The sequence below is a fragment of the Miniopterus schreibersii genome (genome assembly GCF_964146895.1).
Source record: "Miniopterus schreibersii genome assembly, chromosome: 2".
Lineage (NCBI taxonomy): Eukaryota > Metazoa > Chordata > Mammalia > Chiroptera > Miniopteridae > Miniopterus > Miniopterus schreibersii.
Genome location: NC_138102.1, coordinates 47036503 through 47044615, shown reverse-complemented (window position 1 = coordinate 47044615; position 8113 = coordinate 47036503). Strand labels below are relative to the sequence as shown.

The window sequence follows — 8113 nt, the reverse complement described above, 5'->3', positions numbered from 1 at the left end:
AAATAAATATGTTTTAGGTATTCTTCCCCAAGGAAGAAACTGTCTTTGAGAGACACTATTGATTACAATCTCTGTAATCAAAAGAAAGATAATCCATTAAAGGGTTATAGAACCCTTTAATATGGGTAGCTGAATTATTTCCACATGTGCGCCTAATTAAGAGCTCGCTGCAGTGGCCAGCGGAGATTGACGCAGGGATTAGTCCGAAAGCAAGGGGGTGTGAGAAGGTGGGTGCGGAGGAGAGCGAGCACAGGGAGCAAGAATTCTGCCTGCAAAACTGAGACAGACTCGCAGGTAAGGATCAACAAGAACACAAGTTCAGCAGGTAGAGTGGTTTAAAGAGACGTCTAAAAAGTTGTGAGAACTTCATTAAAGGCATGAAATGAGGACAGGATTGTGAAAGTGTGAAGCAGAAATAGGGCTCCAATATTAGGGAAACAGGACTATTTAATAATAGACAGATGAAATATTTCTATCTAGTGGAGTGACGTATAGGGACCTTCCTTCCTCACAACACACACTAGTACTTAAGACTGGAGATAATTGGGAGGCAAGTTCCCACTCTCGTTGCCCCCTGCCCAAGGGCTATACCTAGGAGCTGCTGCGTAGTTAATGTCTGAATCTCAGTGGCTTCCAGTTCAATGGTAAAAGAGAAACAATCAATCCCCCAAACCCCAGCGGCGGCCAGAACAAAGTTTTATACCACCTTGTAATTTCTTCAGTGAATCCAGAACAATAGCAGCATAATTTATAAATAATTCAAGGGCCAAGTTTTAAAAGTTACAATTATGTTAAGGTGAAATGAAAGTGATTTTAATGAAAAGTGTCTTCCATTTAAATTCACAAGTATAAAGACATAATTATGTATCTATTTTGTTCATTATCTCTTTTTAATATGGATTCATTGTAAACAGATGGTGATTTCTTAAAGCTTAATATATCATAATGTATTTCAAAATATGTATGTCATGCAGTGAAATACAGGCCTTGTGAAGTTCTTAAAATAATCACCTAAGAAATACTTTAAAGTCTCACTCCTTAATGGATACCTAAATTCCAATAAAAATGGAAGTTTGAAGTTTGCAGTATTTAGAAAAAGGGTTGATTGTAACCCTTTATATATATAAATGTATATATAATTTTTAAATATATCTTTATTGATTTAGAGAGAGTAAGGGAGAGGGAGAGAGAGATAGAAACATCAATGATGAGAGTCATCATTGATCAGCTGCCTCCTGCACACCTCTGACTGGGGATGGAGCCCACAACCCAGGCATGTGCCCTGACTGGGAATTGAACCGAGATCTCCTGGATCCTAGGTCAACGCTCAACCACTGAGCCATGCCCGTCCGGGCTGTAACATATATATTGAATTATATTACTGGATTAACGATCACTCTTTGTAATATAAATTGCACTGAGATAAAATATGATGAGTTTGGTGATAGGAAAAAGAAAGAGAACTCAATAAATGCCTTGCACATTTATTCAGTCAACATTTATTTAGGGAGAACCAGTTAGTTGCCAGGCACTGTGCTAGGTATTAGGAACAAAATGGTGAATACAACAGAGTCTCAAATGTGATATACTGGGTTTAGGTAGATCCCAACACTTACTTGTTTGATGAGTGAATGTGTTTAAAATATCTAAGTTTGATTCATGTCTACATTACTGAAGTGTTGTGTTAATTTTGCCAGACTCAATTTATCTGAGGTTCAGTTTCTTCTACTGTAAAATGGGATTAATAGTATTTACCTTTTAGAGTGGATATGAGGATTATAGAGATAAAGAACTGTATACAAAATGCAAAAGGGTGTTTTAGAAATATAATTAAACACTTAAACAGTGATATTTTTTCTCGTTTCTTGGAACATTGGAAATGCCGTGGCTAATGTAATGGTCTTTTTGGAATTCATCCAAATAGTAACCTAACTTGATGAAGTTTTGTTCCATTTTTAATTTATTGCCATGCTATCTATGATTGTTTTATTATTAATGATTGCGGCCTATTGTGTCTGAATATGTAGTTAAGAATATGAAAAAAATAAATGGGAAATTGAAGTATTCCACACATGTACAATGCAATTGGTGTCCCCCTCATCACAGGTGTTACTTTATTTGTCAATAAAGATCACAATACAATATAATGACCACACCTTTACTTATTTTTTTCTGAATTCTGCCACAAAGGATTCAATACATAATATATAACAGAATGTATAACATTATACTTAAAAACCATTAGGGCAGCAGGGCCAGGTAAAAGAATGTAAAACAAATGCAGGATTGTTTACATATTCTAGGTATTTTCTGGTTTCTACTTTATACTTCCTCATACAGCTGTAAGTCATTGAGTCCAGTCTGTAGGCTTAATTCCATCTTTATTTCTAAAACATATTTTTACAATGGCTTTGGAAGAATTTAAAGAAATTTAACTAACATCATTCTATGTTACTTACCACTTTGTAATTTTGTTAGTATTGCGGTTTGGATTTTGTGCACTAGTTTGGGTAATGGATTTTCTGTTTATCCTCATGTAGCTGAGAGTTTGTCTTGGTACTTTGCCTCTTCAGTTCATTTAACTGAGGTAATGGCTCTGCTTTGTTATTGTTAAGCCCTGTTGTGGCCAGTTACCTGCTTTCAAACTAAGGTGCAAATAGTCTGATTGTGAGAATTTCCTCATTTGCTGTTCTATTTGAATCATTTCAAATTGGTTTCAAAATATATTGCAGCAGTTGCTCTATTAAATTACCACATTTTCTGAAAACTTAACTTCCGTGTGGTATATGATTTTGGGTCTGTTTTGACTTTACCATCATCCCAGATTCTGTAAGAAAACTATATCTGACTAGTACTTATAATAACGCTCCAGATGATTTTAAATGTCCACAACAAACTAGTTCTTGGTATTTCTTCTCACTCAAATTCATGCTTTGAGTTTGACACATCTTTTCCTCTGATTCTCTGAAAGCCTTGTACGTAATCTTAATAACGTAGAAATTTCTATGCTCTTTCCAGAATTTGAATTTTGTTGCCTCTAATTTGTCTACTTCTCTTGGCTAACTCAGGCAAGAAAAAACAAATCCTTTCAAGACTCTCAAAGCATCACTTCTTAAAAGTAGCAAGTTGACACTATGGTTGGGTATCTCAGTTGTTTAGAATGTTCTTCAGATACACCAAGGTTGTAGGTTCGATCCCTGATCAGGGCATATACAGGAAACAACCAATGAATGTTTAAATACGTGGAACAACAAACTGATGTCTCTCTCTCTCTCTCCTTCTCCCTTCTCTCTCTCTCTCAATCTCTCTAAAATCAATACATATATATATATATGTATATATATATATATATATATATATATATATACACACTTTATATATTTAAAATAGCAAGTTGACTAGCGTCATGGCCCACTCAAAACCAGTGTTACTCACTTTTGAAGGATCAGACTTTTACAAGATTATCATTTTTTTCATCTTTCTCTAACCCATGTTGATTAAGCTAATTAGTCCACAGTTGGCCTAATTGGTTCAATTCATCCAAGTTATCTAATTCTTAGAGTCATTTGTAGGATTCCTATAGTATCAATTTAATGTCTATGAGATCTTTATTAATGAATCTGCTTTCATTTTTTTTTATAAACTAGTAATTTGCTTCCCTATTTTTCTCAACTAACATATATATAGTTTTATCAGTTTTACTGATCTTTTCAAAAAAACAAGATTTTGAATTAATTGATTTTCTCTATTGTCTTCTGTTTTTGTTTTCATGGATTTTTGCTCTGATTTATGATTTCTCTTTCTTCTGCTTGCTTTAGACTTGCATTGTTCTTCTTTCTCTATTTTACTAAGGTAAAAGCTTAGCTTATTGATTTTAGAAATTTCTTATAATATATGCACTTAATGCTACAAGGTTTAGTCTCACCAATGCTGACATAGGGCACAACACATTTGACTAAGTTTGTATAAATTATTTTGTTCAAAGTATTTTTAATTCCTCTTGGACTTTTTAAATAACTTAAATAAATAAACCAATGTGTTACTTAGAAGTTTGCTATATAATTTTTTAATATTTGGCAATTTTCTAGCAATCTTTTTAGTATTAATTTTTAGTTTAATTCCACTATGATTTGAGAATATGCTTTGTATAATTTCTATTCCTTTTAAGTTATGTTTTATATCTTACAATGTGGTTTAACTTGGTGAATACTCTATTTGACCTCAAGAAGAATGTGTATTTTTCTGGTTGATGTTTTAATATTTCTTATATATCAAGTAGCTCAAGTTCATTGACAGTGATGTTCAGGTCAACTATATCCTGATTGATTTTCTCTCTGCTTGGTTTGTCAATTACTGAAAAATGAGTATTGAAGTCCCTAACAATAATAGTAGACTTATTTATTTCTCCTTCCAGTTCTATCAGTTAATCTTTGAATCAAGCTTTTCGATAATCATTTGTTAGGTGCATACATATTTGGGCTCTTTTTTTTTTTTTTGAGAAACGATATATTTATCTTCTTATAATATTTCTTTGTCCCTGATAATTTCTCTTGTTCTGAAAACAAATTTGTCTGAAGTTAATATAACTACTCTAGCTTTTTTGTTTTGAGGAGCATGGTATATATTTCTCTATCACTTTACTTTTAATATACCAGAATGTTTATATTTAAATTAATTTTCTTGTAGAAAATATAATTGGATATTTCTATCCTTTTTGCAAACCTATTTCTTAGTTGGTTTGTATACTCCATTCTCATTGAAAGAGGTTATTCTTGTAGTTGGATTAGTATCTACCATGTTTATAGGTGTTTTCTACAGATTCCATTTTTTCTTGTCCTCCACCCCAACATTTTTCTGCCTTCTTAATTTTACATGATCATTTTCTTTATAATTCTACTTTACTTCATCCATTAGCATGCCAATGATGTTTCTCTAAAAAATGTAGTGCTTGCCCTAGAGTTTTAATATATATTTTAACTACAGTGGTACCTTCGGTTTTTGAACGTCTCCGTGGACGAACATTTCGGTTTCTGAAAGCTGTAAACCCAGAAGGAAATGCTTCGGTTTTCGAACCTGCCTCGGAAGTTGAACATGCCACATGGCTTCAGCTGAGGGCAAGGTCCTGAGCCCCAGCTGTCAGCTGGTGATCCTCGATTTTTGAACATTTCAGAGCTCAAATGGCCTTCCGGAGCAGATTACATTTGAAAACCCAGGTACCACTGTATTTTAAAACTACATTCAGCTCTTGGGGTCTGACCGGGTTTGTGGCGAGATGGCTAAAAGCACCAAGAAGGTGGGAACCGTCGGTAAATATGGGACACATTATGGAGCCTCCCTCTGGAAAATGGTGAAGAAAATTGAAATCAGCCAGAATGCCAAGCACACTTGCTCCTTTTGTGGCAAAACCAAGATGAAGAGAGGAGCTGTGGGGATCTGGCACTGTGGTTCCTCCATGAAAACAGTAGCTGTTGGTGCCTGGACCTACAGCACCACTTCTGCTGTCACAGTACAGTCTGCCACCAGAGGACTGAAGGAACTGAAAGACCATTAGAAGCTCCACACTTTGAAACATTGCTAGCCTATAATAAATGGGTTAATTTATATAACAAAAAAATAAAAATAAAAATAAAATAAATAAAGCTACATTCAAATAACACTGTGTTGCTTTATGTATTGTGCATGTGCATTATAATAGAGCATTAAAATCCCTCCCATCCATCCTTATGCATTTTGGTTTTTTATTTCAATTATACAGACATATCATGTAATCATCAAAATCATTGTTACTATCTTAGTTCAGGCTGCTACAATACAATTCCATAGATTAGGTGGCTTAAAAAATATTTATTTCTCATACTTCTGGAGTCTGGAAAGTCCAAGGTCAATGTGCCAGCAGACTAGATGTCTGCTAAGAGCCCTCTTACTGGTTTTCAGTTAGCCACCTTCTTGCCATAGCATCATGGCTGAAATATTTCTTGTCTGTGTGCCTTTTGCAATCTGAAGTGAGTCTCTTGTCGACAGTATTTGTAAGGGTCTTGTTTTGTTATCTTTTCAGTCACTGCATGCCTATTGATTGAAGCATTTAATCCATTTGTATTTAAAATAATCACTGAGCCCGGCCGGGCGTGGCTCAGTGGTTGAGCTTTGACTTAGGATCCAGGCGATCGGGGTCAATTCCTGGTCAGGGCACACGCCCGGGTTGTGGGCTTGATCAGTGACTCTCTCATCATTGATGTTTCTATCTCTCTCTCTCCCTCTCCTTTCCTCTCCCTGAAATCAATAAAGATATATTTAAAATAAAAAGATAAAAAACGTACAAAAATAAAATAATCATTGATATGTATTTATTGCCATTTTATTTTCCATATTTTTAAACTTTTTTCTTCTTTTTCTTAAAGAAGGTACTTTAACACTTCTTGAAATATTAATTTGGTGGTGATGACTCCTTTAGTTTTTTCTTATCTTTTGCTTCTAAATGATAGCTTTGCTGGGTAGAGTAATCTTGGTTGCAGGTCCTTGCTTTTCATCACTTTGAATATTTCTTGCCACTCCCTTCTGGCCTGCAAAGTTTCTGTTGAGAAATCAGCTGACAAACAGTCTTATGGGGGCTCTCTTGTAGGTAACTAATTGCTTTTCTTTTGCTGGATTTAAGATTCTCTCTTTGTCTTTAACCTTTCCCATTTTAATTATGATGTGTCTTGGTGTGAGACTCCTTGGGTTCCTCTTGTTTGGGACTCTCTGTGCTTCCTGGATGTATATGTGTATTTCTTTCACCAGGTTAGAGAAGTTTTCCAACATTATTTTTTCAACAAGTTTTTCAATATTATGTCTGTCTCTTCCTCCTGGTATCCCCATGATGCAAATGTTGGCGCACTCGTGGTAGTTCCAGAGGCTCCTTACACTATCCTTTTTGAATTCCTTTTTCTTCTTGCTGTTTTGATTAGGTGTATTCTGCTTCCTTAACTTCCAAATTGCTAATCTGATCTTCTGTTTTAGGTACTCTACTGTTGGCTCTCTGTTGTGTAATCTTCATTTCAGTCAGTATATTCTTCATTCCTCACTGGTTCTTATGATCCTGAATTTCTCACTAAGTTTGAGCATCCTTTCAACCATTGTTTTGAACTCTGTATCTGTCAGTTTGCTTGCCTCCATTTCATTTAGTTCTTTTTCTGGAGATTTCTCCTGCTCTTTCATTTGGGGCCAGTTTCTTTGTCTCTTAATTTTGGCTGCTTTCTTGTGTTTGTTTCTATATATTAGTAAAGCTGCTACACCTCCCAGTTTTAGTAGAGTAGCCTTTGTCCTGTAGGGCCCAGTGGAGGCACACCTGGATACTCCAGTCACCTGAGCCAGGGCCTCCAGATGCGCCTCCCCCACCCTACCCCCCATGTGGGCTGTATGCACCCTCCAGTTGTAGTTGAGTTTTGATTACTGTTGATATGACTTGGAGGGATTGACCCCTAGGCTAATCAGCTGCAAGGGACCTGCTGAGACTACAGTGCAGGAGCTGCTATGCAGGGTCCAACCCCACATAGCATGATTCAGTTCAGTGGGGCTTTGGTGCTTGCCAAGTTCACCCATTGAGTGAGTAATTTGTAGAGGTGGTGCTTAGATATGGTCTCAAGCTGCACACCCAGAGCACTGGATCTGAGGCCTCCTGGGAGGTGAAGGGCGAGCTCATCCACTGCCTGTTTCCTGCCCAGGGCCACCTGGTATGAGTTACAGATTGATTTGCAGATGGCTACTGCTAGTAGTGGGCCTGGGTCAATTAGCAACAAGTGTGGTGTATGCAGAAGCCAGCTGCCACTTGTCTGAGATATTTTAGGAAAGTTTGAAGCATGAGTCAAGATGGGCCATTTTTATGGAGAAGCCACTGGAAATGGCTTGGAGGGTCCCTGCAAGTTGGGTGAGTTGTGATCTCAGGGAATCACCAGGGAGGGCAGGGAGACAGTATTGTAGCTATGTGATTTTAAGTAAGTTTTTAACTACCTGTTTGATTTAGGAATGTGAAAGCTGTGGCTAAGAACACTTTTATTAGAGTGGCGGCAATAAAAACTTTGGTAGCCCTTACGATGATTTTATATGTACATATACCCAGTATCTAAAATTTTGAATA

At 36.3% G+C, this 8113-nt stretch overlaps 1 pseudogene across 1 annotated transcript; it reads left to right on the top strand.

Annotated features, from left to right (window-relative positions):
- Positions 1 to 5265: 5265 nt before the first annotated feature.
- On the top strand, positions 5266 to 5562 carry LOC308553160 (large ribosomal subunit protein eL43 pseudogene; annotated as a pseudogene). The gene has a single exon. The product of its transcript is annotated as a large ribosomal subunit protein eL43 pseudogene (transcript).
- The last annotated feature ends 2551 nt before the right edge of the window (positions 5563 to 8113 follow it).